The sequence below is a fragment of the Leucoraja erinacea genome, chromosome 5, assembly GCF_028641065.1.
Source record: "Leucoraja erinacea ecotype New England chromosome 5, Leri_hhj_1, whole genome shotgun sequence".
In the NCBI taxonomy this organism is placed as follows: Eukaryota; Metazoa; Chordata; class Chondrichthyes; order Rajiformes; family Rajidae; genus Leucoraja; species Leucoraja erinaceus.
Window position 1 is genome coordinate 75,594,753 of NC_073381.1, and position 17,898 is coordinate 75,612,650.

Sequence of the window (17,898 nt, forward strand, 5' to 3'; positions counted from 1 at the left end):
GTCTGAACACCTCTCACCTGCCGCTCGCTCATGTCAGCTGCTTCCTGCAAATCCTTAAATTCCCCCAGCGGCAGGAGAGACGTTTTTAGACGGAGAGCTGCCAGGGGTGAGCGGGGGCCGGCAGAAGGAGCTGAGGTGGCGGCCGGTTCCGCTGTCCGGCCCAGTGGCCGCTCGCAGCCACCTGAGCTACTTTCCCCCCCCCCTCCCCCCGGGCCACAATGCGGTGGCTCCGTGCAAGGAGCGTCGCAAGTGGGTTACTGGTATGATCCAGATCCCCTCCTTCACAACGCTCCTACCCTCCCCGCAACTTTACCCCGGGCCAGATTCCCCAAACGCTGTCAAAGGAGCTCACCCCACACCCCGGGAAATACGGTATTTAAAGACATCACCAAGAAATGTACTTACCACATCATTGGTACACAAGCTCCATTCTTCTCCCTCTGTTTCCTAAGATACACTTAAAATAATGCCAATCCATATTTGAAAATCCCGCCAAGAAACAGCGTCATGATTGAGGGAACATTTGAAATGTTCTTTCCGATTTGCAATGTCTGCCTCTCTGTACTTGAAGATTTCATCCTTGCATTTTGGTGGATCCTTGGATTTGTGGGCTGTGGATAGATTTTATAATCTTGATGAATCTGGTCATGTATAGAGATACAGAATGGAAACAAGCCCCTTGGCCTACAGAGTCCATGCCCATTCACGCTAGAATTATGTTATCCCAATGTCTCATCCACTCCCTACACACTAGGGGCAATTTACAAAAGTCAGTTACAAACCAACACGTTTTTGGGATGTGGGAGAAAACTGGAACAGCCAGAGGAAACGCACGCAGTCACAGGGAGGACGAACAAACTGATCCCAAGATCAGGATTGAACCTGGGTCTGTGGCACCGTAAGGCTGCAGCTCTACCAGCTGTGCCACTTTGCCATCTATTCTTTCGGTAATGGGTTTTCTGTTGGTCCTTTCCCTTCAGGTACCATTTGAGTTTCTTTTGAATAAAAGCGGAGCTTCATATCTAGGAGTGCCTTGTCTTTGCGGTTGATTATGTTAATCTCCTTGCCATTTTCTTCAATCTCTGTGTGTGGTTGAAGGCTGTGCTCATTTCCCAAATCATACAAGAAATATTGGCCTTGCACTTAGCATCAGGAAGACCAAGATCTTCTGTTGCACCACACTGTCAACCAAGTTTCATTACACGACCCAGGAAAAAGTGGCAGAGTTCTGATCTTGAAGACAGGCGATGATGAAATTCACCACTGCTTTTAATATGTCGGCACAACCTTTCGTAAGTTGAAGATCCCGACCTCAGATCAGAAACAAAACTCACAATCCCAACAGCGGGGATCCCTGTTCTCCGACTTGCTACTGTGGCATAGGTCTACAGCAGGCACCTCAAGGCACTGTGAAAAGACCATCCACACTTGAATTGAATTGAATACTTTATTGTCACATGTGACAAGTCACAATGAGATTCTTTGATTGCATACCCAAGGTATGCAAATAGTCGCCCATAAAGGGCACTTACAATGTTACAAAGTACCCCCGTGCCAGGTGCCCCTTCCTCATGGCAGTTCCACCACACGGTGTCCCCATTGTTCTTCCCCCTCCCTCACGGCGGTCTCCCCACGTCGGGTCCTCCTTTGTTCCTTCCCCCGGCAGCGGCGTCCTCAATTCCATGGGTCTGTCTTCGTCTGTCGGTCAGCACCATCATCGACCGCCACATCGACCTCTCCACTATCGTGGCACCGACCCAGGCCCCAGCCGCGGGCTCCAAAACATTCTATTCTTAACTCTTTCATGGAAGAGATTAATAGGAAATGGAGCAGATGATTCCAGGCTGTGCTCAAAGCTACTTTGAAAAAATGCACCTCCGCATTGATTCTAAAATACCTCTGGCCCTTGATTACTCAAAATGGAGAAGGAACATTGAGAAGGTTGAGGCCATCGCTCAGCAGCATGCAGAAGTCGTGAGTAAATGGCACAATGAGTGTACCAGCTCCATTTTGACAAACGAGCGGTACATTGAATTTCTGTTGGATGTTTATGGATTGAAATTTCAAGTTTGGTTCCTGGGGACAAAGGCTAGGGTTCTCCTGTGGTAAATAACTTCTGGGACAACCTTCTGCAGCTCTTCTTTCAGGGCTTCAGCCACCTGCCATTTTCATTATCAATGCCAGAGGAACAGTCATTCAGCTGTGTTCCTCATGATTCTCATTGTTCTCTATGATCTTTTATTTAGGAGGCATGAGTGAGTGGCCATCAGATTACCTTTGAAAGCAATGGTGGATTGGCAGGTTGCAGTGGTGGGCTTCCCATATTATTTTCTTTGTTTTTTCTTTGCAATTTCCGTGAATGTAGTATATCTTTAGGCTTTTGTTATTTTTCACGACATTCATATGCACTAGGTTACTTTGGAACAACATTAGATAGTCAAGAGTGTGTAATACTCATATATATTGACAATAGACACAAGAAATTCCTAATTGCTGCAGCTTTGCAGCCCTGAAAATGCAATAACAACCAGATAGATTAACAGGATGTTTGGGCTGAATGAATTGCAGAAAGAGTTTTGCCTGGTTGGTTAGACATGCTTTGTTATAATTTTTTCATCTACAAAATATTTGTGACAAAATTTATCTGAAACAATCAGACACCGGTTGATATCTCCGATCACCCATATTACTTATAAGGTTGTTTGCCCATTTCCTTTTTCTTTCAGGAAGTTAGAAAATCACAAACGGCCTTTTTTATCACACGCCAATAGAGCTAAGAAACACAATCAATATGTAGCAGATCAGCTGGGTTTGGTTCCACAAATGGTTTTCTCTAAAGGATAGGTCAAGGTCACATTAGTACACGATGCATTAATCTAAAGATTGTTTAGCCGTGACATTCTTATTTGCATGTGCCATTCCTAAGAGATTTTGTGCATACTAAATCTGCATTTCCCTCTGTGTTTGTCATATTCATGTAAAAGCTTGAGTAGTTCCCTGCCAGTGATACTGTGCAAGATCTTCACTGCGGATTTCCTATTCATTTCTGTTTGAAACTGGATACTTCAGTTTTCTTGCTTTTCTGCTCATGCATGCAATGGTGCCAGTCACCCATTTCAAATCATCGTTAAAGTCCATCCTTCTTTCATGTCAAATGCTTGTTGTTAAAGTATACTCCTGTATATTACTTCATTATGTTATATAGCTTTCAAGTCACAAAGACTCGTCTTTCAGCAAACCATCTCAACAAATTGAGTGGAAGAAGATGAAATGAAACAAAGAAAGGATGTAAGATCGTTTCAGAGACAAAATGCCATCATCATATGCACAGAATGGAATAAAACATTCAGGGATGCAAAACTGCTTGCACAGGTGTTTCTTGGTTGATCAGCAACATGTGGTTCAAATCTTTTTTTCTAGAAAAACGTGGACAACTTCTCATTGTAGAGATCCTACTTCTTTCTAAGTCTAATGGCCAACAGCTTTTTTATTAGTTCGGGGAATCTGCAATATATATAATTTGTCATTCAGAGATATAGTTAAACGACTGACATTCAAGGTCAATGACGGCAGCGCAACAGACATTACACTACGCCCTACATGTTTTTGAACCAACAGCTCAAATGTTTCTGGTTTGGCAATCATTAGTTTGATGAAATAGAAGAATTATACTTTTCAGTCTAAAATTATTGATGTTGATCATGCCACCGAGGGTCAAAGAAAAACAACAGATAAGTGCCCAGCAATTGTACAGCATATTATCAGTTCCTTATGTAATGAGCCATTGGCTTGTGCCATTCTCTTTATTCTTCTTCATGCCTGTTCCTCCAATGTGGTTCAGTGGTAACTAAGGCAGCACTGTGTCTCCACTGGCTGCTTCTGTGGTAGATGAGTTCCTATTGTGACCCTGAAAGGTCAAGGATCAGTGATGCCATGAGTTGCAACAATGTTGTATTTTCCCAAGGAGAATTTGAAACATCCTTGAATAGTTTTTTCAATGTCCTGCTAATCTTTTTTTTATGTCAGAGGTTTTCGGGAATGATCCCAGGTACATACATCCACTGAAGGCCTAGCTCCCATAACTTTGGCATGACTGAATGTAGCACGGGGGCAATCTTAGTGCCGCCACTTGACCAATCGCAGAATAGCTGTGGCAACCAGAGATGCCTCACCTTCAGACTCATAGGTTCTAAAGCTCTACGGATTTTTCCCATTCCAATTGCTACCCAGTTGTTATTAAAGCTGCTGCTTTCAGGTGGTTTCACAATTGGTGCTTAAAAATAAAATTCTCCCGGTTTATTATTCTATAGCAAATTATGTTTAAATCTGTGCCATCAGGGCACCAACCTATTTGTCAATTTCTGAACGAAAGTACAGTCTAAGCCTTGCCTTTTAAGTGCACAAAAGCAAATCTGAAACACAAGTTGGAGACCAACTTTTACTTATGTTGGAAAAATGTCCTTTATAATTATATGTAAATTATACGTGACCTCAGCTTAACCTGGTTTGCAGCTGCAAATATCTGGTATTGAAAATATTCTGAAACAACTTCTTTAAATTCAGATTTTATTTAAAATAAACAAAACAACTGAGGAACCATAGCATAATTAACAATTCATTTGAATGCATACAATTCACTTTATTTAAAATTAAATCTGGCACTTATGACTCATATTTCATAGTGTATTGGCAATACAAAATATTTCAAAATTATATATTTCCACTTTTATGAAAATTACTGTGAATATATGATTACTATAAATACAGCATTTTTTTTGTTTCATGGGAGATTATGCCTTGTACGTTCTCATCCAAATCATTGGATGGCACGTACGTGAGGATGCTCTTCATAGACTAGCTCTGCATTCAATACGGTCATCCCCACCAAGCTCACCACCTCAGCTTGCCGATATGCGATTGGATCCTGAATTTTCTGACGGAGCGACCACAGGCAGTGAAACTGGGCCCGCACCTGTCCTCCACCATCACCTTGAGCACCGGCATATCACAGGGCTGTGTACTGAGCCCCATGCTCTCCTCCCTCTTCACACACGACTGTGTTCCTGCATTCGACACCAACACCATCGTCAAGTTTGCAGACGACACAACAGTAATTGGGCTGATCACTAACGGTGATGAAACAAAATACAGAGCGGAGGTGCAGAACCTGGCGGACTGGTGCGCACGTAACAACTTGTCACTAAACACCTCCTAAACCAAGGAGCTGATTATTGGCTTCAGGAGGTCACATAATGGAGAATACGCCCCAATCTCCATCTACGGGGACAGTGTGGAGAGAGTGTCCAGCTTTACGTTTCTGGGCACTCACATTTCACAGGACCTCACATGGTCCACCAACACCGCTGCGCTGGTCAAGAAGGCACAGCAACGACTGTTCTTCCTGCGGACATTAAAAAAGACTGGTCTGCCCCAACAGCTGCTGACAACCTTCTACCGCTGCACCACAGAGAGCATATTAACGTATGGCATCTCTGTGTGGTATCTCAGTTGCACGGAGAGGCGAGCTCTTCAGCGCGTCGTCCACAGAGCGCAGAAGATTATTGGGACACAGCTACCAGCCTTGGAGGGCATCTACCACACACGGTGCCTCAGGAATGCCGTCAGCATCCATAAAGACTCCTCACACCCTTGTAATGCACTGTTCGAACTACTTCCCTCTGGCAGACGTTACAAGGCCTTCTACGCCCGAACCTCCAGACTCAGGAACAGCTTCATTCCCAGAGTTATAGCGGCTCTGAACCGGCCCCGCTGAGTGCCCCACACCCCCCCTGGACTGTCTCCCTCGGATGGTCACGTTGCACAGACACATCTGCACTTTAGTTTTGAACTGTTTTGACTATTTCACTGTTCTTTTACAATCCATGTTCTCGGGGTATCTAAATCTAAATGTTATTAGTTATTTATGTTATGACATCGGTTGGAAGCTGCATACCAAATTTCGTTGCGCTTATGTGCAATGATAATAAAAGATATTATTCTTATTATTATTATTATTATTGATATAGATGACAAATAGCATTGGGCCCAGCACTGTACCCTGAGGTACACCTCCAGTCACAGGCCTCCAGTCTGAAAAACAACCTTCCACCATCACCCTCTGCTTCCTTCCATGAAGCCAATGTTCTATCCACTCAGCTATGTCTCCTTGGATCCCATGCGATCTAACCTCCCAGAGCAGCCAACCTTGCCAAAACTTGTCAAATGCCTTGCTGAAATCTATATATTATCCGAAACGTCACCTATTCCTTTTCTCCAGAGATGCTGCCCGTCCCACTGAGTTACTCTAGCTTTTTGTATCTATCTGCTATACCTCTACAGCTCCTCATCAACCTTTTTTGTCACATCTTCAAAAATCTCAAAACAAAACAAAACAATTGAAGATAACACCAATATTCAAAATACAAAGATTTTGAGCTCTTCATTCTAAAATTTCTGGATTCTTTTAAAATTTATGGGTAAAAATAAATATTTGAATCCGCAGCACTATTATGAACTCAGGATACTTCAAAGCGCTTTATGGTCAATAAATTGGTTTTGATGTATGGTCATTGCTGTAACATTGAAAATGTCATATAATTTGCATGAAGCAAGCTCCCACAAATAGCACAAATGACCACAAACTGTTTACATAATAATTGAGTGATTATATATTGGCCAGATCAAATATGATAACCTCCTTCCATCCTTCACTCTACAAAATAGTGCCATATGATCTTTCACAACCACCTGGTTTAACATTGAAATTGAAAGATTGCACTTTTGATGGTACAACGATCCCACAGTACTGAATTTTTGTCTTTTCAGTGCTGATATCTATATTTGGAACTTAAAACAGGGTTATCTTTTTGCCCTGAGTCGAAACGACCCAATGCAGACTTTAGGTGCATTGGAATAGCAGGAAGGTGTAGTATTGGCAAATAATATAGACTGGAAGTACTACGTTTTGTAAGCAAATACTTTCGCTAAGGCAACTTAATAAATTAAATGAAAATATGACAAATGGATTTCAATGAAGTGAAAAGTAAAATCGTCTACTTTGGATGTAAGAAAGGTGAAGCAGAATATTTCCTTAATCAAGATATGTGGAGGCACAACGAGTTTGAGCTGCACTGAAAGCTAGTCTGCAACCTCGTGTGGTAAATCAATAAAAGCAAAATAAGCATTGAGCTTTATTGCAAAAGTGAGAAAGTGATGCTTCATGTTCAAAACCCATGGAACAACTTTGGGCATCAAACTTCAGTAAAGATTTGTTTTAGTTGTAGCAGTTATGTACTTGTTACTTACGTTTGGCTTTTACAAGAATAGCTGTGTCATTTACATTGTATTAACATTGAAAGTGAGACCACATGGTTTCATAAGACTTTATGGATGTTAAATGATGAAGATAAATTGCATAAACATGCACTGTATTCCCTTAAATTTAGGTAACTGAGGGGTGATTTATCACATTAAAATTATGATAGGATCAAATAAGGAGGGTGTGAAGTAAGTACTCTGTATTGTGGGGGAATTCAGAATGCAGCTCTTTAACAATGAAATGAAGAACCATTTTTTTCCACACAGTGTATAGTACTAGTCTAAAACATATTCAAAAGACTGGAGATGTTGACTCAATTGCAGTTTCTAAGAAAAAGATGAATAGATGTTTTGGTTAAAAATATCAATAGATAAGAAAGCAAGGCCATTTACTAGACTAGGGTGCTACTCTGCTGGAAGCAAAGTTTCAACTTACTTTATGGCACTCTTGTTCCCAGATCTTTCCTAGTTTTGTTATCTACTGCATAAGCTATCTTACCAGGAGAGCTTATTGAATTGTCCTATGGCACTACAAGAGAGCATCTACAGTACTTTGCCTGCCATAAGTCAAAGGAAATATGTGTGCTCCTACATCACCTTTGTTCTTTAAACATCATGCTACACCTTTTTGACTTACATTATTTCGGATCTCTCCTCCGCTCCACTCCCTGCTCAAATCATTAAACTCAATGAAGTCCATAGAAAGGATGAAATTATTTAAAAACATTGAAGTTACTGACATTTAAAAATGGGATACCCTCTCCACGAAACTACATTTATTTAAGTTTTTAATTATCCTTCAGGGCGTGATTCTATGACTAACCCACCCTGCAGAATACCGCCTCCCAAGAGATAGTCAAAAAACTTAATTGAAAAAAATTCATTGATAAACTTCCAGAAGTTGCTATTTGGAATGCTAAGAATAACAGAAACCATAATAATCATCCTTGTTCCCTAACATAATTACCTGTTTGGTTTGCTGTTTTGAAGCTCATAGAGCTGCTGCCTCAAAACCCGGGTTCGATCCTGACCTTGGATGTTGTCAGTGTGGAATTTGCGCATTCTCACTGTGACCGCGTGGGTTTCCTCCCACATCCCTAACACCTGCAGGTTTGTAGGTTAATTGACCTCTGTAAGTTTCCCCTAATGTGTAGGAAATGGATTCGAAAGTAGGATAACGTAGAACTAAAGTGAACAGGTGATTAATGGTCGGTGTGGACATGATGGCGAAAGGGTCCTGATTCAATGCTGTATCTCAAAACTAAACAAGATGTATCTTAAATATTTTCAGAAATTATATATTTGTAAAATACTTTTTTACACACAGTAAATGTGTAAAACATTAAAGAATTTAACAACACACATAAAAACATCCCCCCACATTGGTTCCCACTGTGGAGGAAGGCAGTAAAGTCCAGTCCCATCCCGTTCACCCATAGTCGGGCCCATTGTGGCCTCCGCAGTCGCCGCTTCGGCAGCCTGATGCTTCAGGCCCTCTTGCTGGGGAGATGGAGCTCCGGCGTCGGGTGAACACTGCTCAGCGGCTTGGAATGTCTGGAGCGGCCGCCTCCTCCCCGGAGACCGCGGACGCGCTGGTTGGAGCTCCGACTCTGGCGATCACGGATCCCAGGCTCCGCGGTGTTTTAAATCCAGCGCCGCCCGCAGCCACAGCTCCTCGGATGATGTAGTCGGCGGCCACAGCACTCCGGAGCCCACTGCACGGCGACCCAGGCAAGGCATCGCCCGCTCCGTGTTGGTGTCCCAGCGCTGTGCCGCTGCCAAAGCTGGGATGCCGGCCGGTCCCGACAGGTAATGCCACTCCAGTCCGATGGTAGGCCGCGAGGAGGGGGTCGAAGAAGCAGCTCGGAGGGAAGCCGCTTCTCCGACCAGGTAGGGACTAGGAAATAAAGTTTCCCCCTTCCCCTCCCCCCACCCACCACATAAAAGACTAGAAGACCTCCAAAACAAACACCTTTAACTCACTAATAATTAGAAAAAGGGTGAAAGGACTAACAGCTGCTGGCAGGGCAGCCATACTCGACGGCGCCCCCTACTATACTAGCTTCTTACACTCTTGACAAGATATTAAGCTGTTAATGGGTTTGAAGCTGTTTTGTGCTTACGCCAAAGTGAGTTGGAATGAGGTTTTTTGGGTTTCTGTTTTAATTTGAATTGAGGCTTCATTTTTGTCCGTTTATTACCTCAAAGTCAGATTTCCCTGAATCGTTTGCGTCCTTGTTGCAGAAAATTTGTATGAAGCAGGTCAGTTACACTCAAAACGAAAGTAGACTCAGCAATAAATACATCGTAACAAGACGAAAATGGAAAAAAAAGAAAAATACTGTACCATAATTCTGTACTGTCTTTTTCATGCAATTTCAGTATTTGGAATTAAATTAATTTTTTCCCTCAAGTCCATTGTATATTATATGATCGTAGGGGGCGCCGTCCTGTATGGTATGGCTGCCCAGCCTGCAGCTGTCCGTTTTGTCACTTTTTTATATTTTTAATGTGTTTTAGTTTTTTGTTTCTGGAGTTCTAGTCTTTTTTATGTGGGGGGGTGTTGGAGAAGGGGGAAACTACTTTTCAGGGTCCCCACCTGGTCGGAGAGGCGGCTTTTCTCCGGGCAGCATCTTCGACCCGTCCTCGCAGCATACCAGCGGGTCTGGAGCGGAGTTTCCTGAGGGGACCACCAAGAACCTCAGCTTCAGCGACGGCACAGCGCTGGAGCGCAATCGCGGAGCGGGCGATGCCTTGCCCGGGTCGCCGCGATGGAACTCCGGTGAGCTGAAGACCGCCGATGAAACATCGCGGAGCTGCGGGTCTGTGGAGCTGAACTTTACATTGGGAGCCTGCGATCTCCCGCCGAGATCACCGGTGGTGGAGCTCCATCCAGCGCGGCCTGCCGGCTTCGGAAGCCGCGGTCTCTGGTGAGGGAAGCGGCCGTTCCAGGTTTCCCATGCCGCTGAGAGGGTTCTCCCGACGCCAGAGCACCATCATCCGGCGAGAACAGCCTGGAACATCGGGCCTCCGTAAAGGCGACTGCGGAGTCCTCAATAAGCCCGACTATGGGTGGACATGAGATGGGGATTGGACTTTGTGCCTTCCCTCATAATGGGAACCATTGTGGGGGGATGTTTTTTATGTTTAAATCTCTTTATTATTGTTATATCTATTTTTTTTATGTGCTGAATTGGCAACAAGCATTTCACTACACCTATGGTGTATGTGACCAATAAAATAACCTTTGGAAAAAAAAGAACCTTTGATCAACCTATTCTGCAAAGGACCATTGAACATAAGGACATCTAGTAGCTATATGAAATGGCCAGCACAGGAAACTGCAAACCAAAGCTGCAAAGGTATTAGGATAGAAGGGTCAACTTACGTGTTTCTCCATACATGTTCTTGACGTGCATTTGACAGTGTATCTTTCCTTCACTATTTGCTTTGACATAAGTAATATTCTATTAGCATTTTTGGTTGTTTATTCTCATCAGTTTCCTGGCAGTCTTATCTGAAAATGAATACACTCTGAAAGTGCTAACTCAATGTAGAATGAATTGAAGGTTACGGACAGTGGTTGTAATTAATTTGTAGGTTTAAGTTCCAAACTAAGGCATGTTACCCTTCCTCCACTCCTTCAAAAAGAGCCATCAATACTCGTTAAGTTTTTTTGCCAGTTACAACGTGAAACTCAATGGTTAAAACTTAGTATTTATTAATTATACTTTTTGAAGAATCCAACAACTGAACTTTTTTATAACTTTGAAGCTTTTAGTCATAATGAACAATGAGAAATTTTGAAACTCAATTTCTGCTGAGGTGCAAGCAATGACTGGTCATTTTCTGTAGCCGAGAATGTTTTTGCATTGCAAATTTCTAAATGCATGCGAAGAATGTAAAATAGCATCAACTTATTTGCCAGTGCAATTCATCCAAATGCAGTGTTGCTGGATGGTATATGATTGGAACAGAAGGCTGACATTTTAATGTTGGCAAAATAATTGGCGGGACAGTTCTGGCATTCAGTCGAACTTTTGTTGGTGAAGTTGTGGCTAACTCATGAACAAATTGCATTTCTGTATCAGTGGAACAGAAAGTAAACACTTTTATATGAAAACAAATCCTATAAAAATGACAATGTGCAAGAGTAAGCTTGAAATTGCATGATCATGTCAGGGCAAGCTAATGTTCAAAACTCTATCAATGACAACAGTATGGTTTCAGAGTATCAGACAATATGTTGTATGGATTTTTATATGTTTCATATTTTAGAATATGATTTATATATAATCTTTCAGTGTATTAATCATCCAAAGAAATTGACATCAGCCCACACCAGATCTTTTGGCAAGAAACGTATAAGATGTAGTTTTAGAAAGGAGATGGGGAGGAATTTCTTTCACCAGAGTGTGATGAATCTGTGGATGTTATTACCACGGAAGGCTGTGGAGGCCGTCATCAGGTATTTTTAAAGTGGAGATTGAAGTGGAGATTCTTGATTAGTATGGGTGTCAAAGGTTATGGGAGAAGGCAGGAGAATGGGGTTGAGGGAAATATAGATTAGCCATGATTGAATGGCAGGGTAGACTTGATGGGCTGGATGACATAATTCTACTCCTTTGGCATGAAGTTGTACAAGCAAAAAAATACATCTCTATACACTTACAATCTGAAATAGAACACAGAGCATGTGGACACAAGAACAAGAACAGACCCTACGGCCCACAATGTCTGCTGAACATGATGGCAAGATTAACTAATCACATCTGCCCACACATGATCAATATCTCTCAGTTCCCTGCATTTCCATGTGCCTATCTAAAATGGCACTATCATATCTGCACCACCATCCCTCGCAGCTCATTATAGATACCGAAAAAAAAATTGCCCCACACATCTCCTTTAAGCAGTGTCCCTCTCACCTTAAAGCTATGCCCTCCAGTCTTTGACATTTCCATCCTGGGGAAAAGGTTCTCACTACCCATCCTTCTGTGCCCCTTATAATTTTATATACTTCTATCAGGTCTCTTTTCAATCTCTGGCATTTTAGAGAAAACCATCCAGGTTTGCCCAATCTCTCCTTATATCTACTACCCCCTAACCCAGCAGCATTCCAATACATCTCTTCTGCAGCCTCTCCAAAGCCTCCACATCCTTCCTGTAGGGCGGCACCAGAACTGCATGCAATAGTCTAAATGCGGCCTAGCCAAAGTCTTATAGAGCTGCATCATGACATACTGATTCTTGTACTCAATGCCCCAAGCGATAAAGGTAAGCATATCATATGCCTTCTTTAGCGAATAAAAGCAAAGATTGTTGGAAATATGCAACCGATCAAGCAAATATATATCGAGACAGAAATAGCGTCAACATTTCAGATCAATGGTCACTCATTGGAATAAATACTGTCGAAGAACGACGTGTTAAGGGTACAAAATTTAAAACAGGGGTGTTGTGCAATCAAGACAAAATGTAGCGAAGCAAAAATGGAGATGGATTAGTGACATTGGTGCAATGTCGAACAAGGGCAACTTAATGAATTGAAGGTAACAAAGGAGGCTTGCCAGGTGTGCCTTGTCCAGTTTATTGGCAACAGAAAGTTTCAGCAACAAATAATTAAGGGAGGAGTGAAACTATCAATTTTACGAAGGTGAGAATGAGTGCTGTTCGTGGTGGCATGGATGTATGTCCAAGGCTCATCTGGAAGATGCACTAAATGGCTCTGTTGAGGTCAAACAGTCTATATTTGTTTTTGACACAACAATAAATAGTTGAGGTCATTTCAAGGTTATGAAAAGATATAGATAGCTAAGTTCAATTCAGTTTAGGTTATTGTCATGTGTACCGAGGTACTGTGAAAAGCTTTTTGTTGTGTGCTAACCAGTCAGCAGAAAGACAATACATGATTACATGGGTGGGGGAAGATTGCAACCTTCATGTGGTCCGCCCTGATTCGACGAATGCAATCAACCCGGCGTGCACAATCAAATAAGATCAAATAGAACAAGTTGATCTGCAACTTTTGGGCTGTGCGTGCCATACGCAAGAAGAAGATTACAATCAATCCATTTACAGTGCATAGATACATGATGAGGGAATAACATTTAGTGCAAGGTAAAGCCAGCAAAGTCCAAAAACGATAGTTAAAGAGGTAGATAGTAATTAATCACTGCTTTCTGGTTGTGGTAGGATCATAAGAGATAGTAGAATTAGGCCATTTGGCCCACCAAGCATATTCCGCCATTCAATCATTACTGATCTATCTCTCCTAACCCCATTCTCCTGCCTTCTCCCCATATCCTCTGACGCCCATATGATTCAATTGGCTGATAACAGCTGGGAAGAAACTGTCCCCAAACCTGGTGGTGTGCGTTTTCACACTTCTATACTTTTTGCCTGATGGGAGAGGGGCGAAGAGGGAATGGTCAGGGTGCTACTCTTCCTTGATTATACTGCTGGCCAAGCCAAGGCAACATGAAGTATAAATGTAATCAATAGAAGGGAAGTTGGTTTGTGCGATGGTCTGGGCTGCGTCCGCAATTCTCTGCAATTTCTTGCGGTGTTGGATGGAGCTGTTCCCAAACCAAGCTGAGATCTATCCTGATAAAATGCTTTCTATGGTGCACCTGTAGAAGTTGGTGAGAGTTGATGGGGACATGCCAAACTAAGGGAGTAGAGGCATTAGTGTGCTTCCTTGGTCGTTGCTTTAATATGGGTGGTCCAGGAGAACTGAGTCAAAATAGAACATAAAACAGTACAGTACCAGAATAGGTTCTTCGATGTCTGTGCTGAAAAATGCACAGAATCAAACTAATGCCTTCTGCTTACCTATGATCCATACCCCTACTTTCCCTGTATTTTCATATGCCTATCCACAAGCCTGTTCAATGCCACTATTGTATCTGCTTCCACCACACCCGGGCAGCTTGTACCACTCTGGGTAAAAACAAAACATGCTTCAAGTACATTCTTTAAACCTTCCATCTCTCACCTGAAAGCTATGTCCTCTGATATTTGACCTTTTGCACCATGGAAAAAGGTCTGATTCTATACTCAGTGCACTGATTGATAAAGGCAATCATGTCAAACATGTTTTATCTGTAACTTTTTCTCACCAAAAGTCATGGACTTGAAATATTAAATGTTCCTCTTATACTCCACTCACACTATTTCCACTTACTACAGATGTTGGAAATCTGAAAATAAAACAGCAATTTACTTTTTGGCTGTATCAACCTGCTTGGATTTAGAGTGTTCAATGTCAGGCACATTTCGGACCTAATTTCACTCAACAATGCTCCAATGACCAACAGGAAGTGAAGTAATTATTTGTGAGTCAGAAATGGTTGGTCTGCACAGTACTATTTAAGCCAGTAATACCTTGGCCGATTTCCAGAGCTCAACCCTGAAGCCAGCGTGAATGGTTTGTGCTAAAGAAGACATAGCCACGTACCAAATTATTGTTTTGTTTCTTTTTATTCTATAAAATAGGCAAATCAGGAACCTTGTGTTAAGCCATTTAGTCATTTCAAACTCATCATCTTATGGAAGAGAAATTTAATTTGTTTATATATCTGAGAAACATCAGATAAATTTAAGAAATGGAGAACATTAAAAAAAAAGCTTGCATATGACAAACCGACAGAACTTCTTCGTTGTCTGTGCTGGGAAATGCAAAGCAAACATAAACAGTTTTTTACCAAATATCTTGGCTCAAGTACTATGATCCAAAATCCCTAATTTCCCCTCTATTTTCATATGCCTATCCCTGTATTTCATATGCCTAGAAAACAAGCCTGTTCAATGCCACTATTGTATCTGCTTCCACCACACCCGGGCAGCTTGTACCACTCTGGGTAAAAACAAAACATGCTTCAAGTACATTCTTTAAACCTTCCTTCTCTCACCTGAAAGCTATGTCCTCTGATATTTGACCTTTTTGCACCCTGGAAAAAGGTCTGATTCTATACTCAGTGCACTGATTGATAAAGGCAATCATGTCAAACATGTTTTATCTGTAACTTTTTCTCACCAAAAGTCATGGACTTGAAATATTAAATGTTCCTCTTATACTCCACTCACACTATTTCCACTTACTACAGATGTTGGAAATCTGAAAATAAAACAGCAATTTACTTTTTGGCTGTATCAACCTGCTTGGATTTAGAGTGTTCAATGTCAGGCACATTTCGGACCTAATTTCACTCAACAATGCTCCAATGACCAACAGGAAGTGAAGTAATTAGTTGTGAGTCAGAAATGGTTGGTCTGCACAGTACTATTTAAGCCAGTAATACCTTGACAGATTTCCAGAGCTCAACCCTGAAGCCAGCGTGAATGGTTTGTGCTAAAGAAAGCATAGCCACGTACCAAATTATTGTTTTGTTTCTTTTTTTTCTATAAAATAGGCAAATCAGGAACCTTGTGTTAAGCCATTTAGTCATTTCAAACTCATCATCTTATGGAAGAGAAATTTAAATTGTTTATATATCTGAGAAACATCAGATAAATTTAAGAAATGGAGAACATTAAAAAAAAAGCTTGCATATGACAAACCGACAGAACTTATCGTTGATGAAAATGTAAGGAAATGAAGCAAAATAGATTGTTTTAAATATCTTGGCTTCTACTTTGTCCCCAAATCTCTTGACCCTCGTTAAAATCAACTGGGTCCCATCCTACTGCTGGGGAATGCTAGAAAAACTGTCCCACATTTTAAATCAGTTTGTACTTATCCTTAAGGGCATGATTCTATGACTAACCCACCCTGCAGAATACCGCCTCCCAAAAGATGGTCAAAAAACTTAATTGAAAAAAATCATTGATAAATTTCCAGAAGTTGCTATTTGGAAGGCTATTTTAATGATTAGAATAGCAGCGACCATAATAATCATCCATTGGAGAATCCTTGTTCTCTTAACATAATTACAACTTTGGTTTGCCGTTTTCAAGCTCATCGAGCTGCTGCCTCACAACCTGGGTTCGATTCTGACCTCGGATGCTGTCAGTGTGGAATTTGCGCATTCTCACTTTGACTGTGTGGGTTTTCTCCGGCATTCTAGTTTCCTCCAACATCCCTAACACGTGCTGGTTAATTGGCCTCTGTAAGTTTCCCCTAATGTGTAGGAAGTGGATGTGAAAGTAGGATAACATAGAACCAATTTGAATCGCACGCAACAAAAGCTTTTCACTCTACCTCGGGACACGTGACAATAAACTAAACTGAACTGAGGTTGATCTTTGAATTCATAATGGATTTCAAATGAGAAAATGTTTTGATCTCATCCCATTACAGGTGTCATAAACTCGTAGAGTCATACAACACAGAAACAGGCCTTTAAGCCCAACTTATTCATGCCAACCAAGATACCCCATCTAAGCTAGCACCATTTTTCCCATTTTTGGCCATATCTGTCTAAACCGTTCCTATCCATGTACCTATCCAAATGTATTTTAACTGCAGTTGCAGTACCTGTCTCAACTACCTCTTCTAGCAGCTCGTTCCATATATCCACGACCCCTCGAGTGAAAAGTTGCCCCCCAGGTTCCTAATAAACCTTGCCCCTCTCATCTTAAATCTATGTAGTAATAATAATAATAATATCTTTTATTGTCATTGCAACGAGATTTAGTATGCAGCTTCCAACCGATGTAAAAGAAAAGTAAAATAAATAAATAAGCTGTGTGTCGTGACCATCCGAGGGAGACAGTCCAGGGGGGATGGGGGGCACTCAGCAGGGCCGGTTCAGAGCCGCTATAGCTCTGGGAATAAAGCTGTTTCTGAGTCTGGAGGTTCGGGCGTAGAAGGCCTTGTAACGTCTGCCGGAGGGAAGTAGTTCAAACAGTCCGTTACAAGGGTGTGAGGAGTCTTTATGGATGCTGACGGCCTTCCTGAGGCACCGTGTGTGGTAGATGCCCTCCAAGGCTGGTAGCTGTGTCCCAATGATCCTCTGCGCTCTGTGGACGACGCGCTGAAGAGCTCGCCTCTCCGCCTCCGTGCAGCTGAGATACCACACAGAGATGCCATACGTTAATATGCTCTCTGTGGTCCTGTGTTTACCTAGTGTCCTGTGGTTCTTGATTCCTTAGCCCTTTGTAAAATACTCTATGCATTCACCCAATGCTGATTCCCTTCATAATTTTATATACCTCTTTAAGATCACACCTCAGCCTCCTGTACTCCAAGGATTAAAATCCTAGCCTGCCCCACTTTTCCCTATAGGCCCTCGAGTCCCACATTTCAATTGAGTCAGTAAGTACCAGACATACAGTATATGGTTCACAGTACATGGGTGAGTTTAGGACTTGCGGTTATGTAAATAGATTAATACAGGCAGTTCCATTCAGAACCACTGACAAAACTCGGTATAATCTAGCTCATTAATTCATATGAGCACATGTGATTGTGCCAAAAAAAAAATGCTGCACTTGCATTTGATGGCAGTTACACATGCATTTGATTTTGCTAGGTATCAACTTTTATGACATCCCCCACTGTTGGATTTTTCACAGCCCAGTCTGAAAGAGGCAGGTCAACAGAATTTGACGTGAAATTACAGTGATGTGAAATTGCAT

At 41.9% G+C, this 17,898-nt stretch overlaps 1 protein-coding gene across 2 annotated transcripts in view; it reads left to right on the forward strand.

Annotated features, from left to right (window-relative positions):
* ahi1 (Abelson helper integration site 1) overlaps positions 1–17,898 on the forward strand; it is a 210,924-nt gene that overhangs the window by 141,682 nt on the left and 51,344 nt on the right. The gene's annotated exons all lie outside the window — the stretch shown is intronic.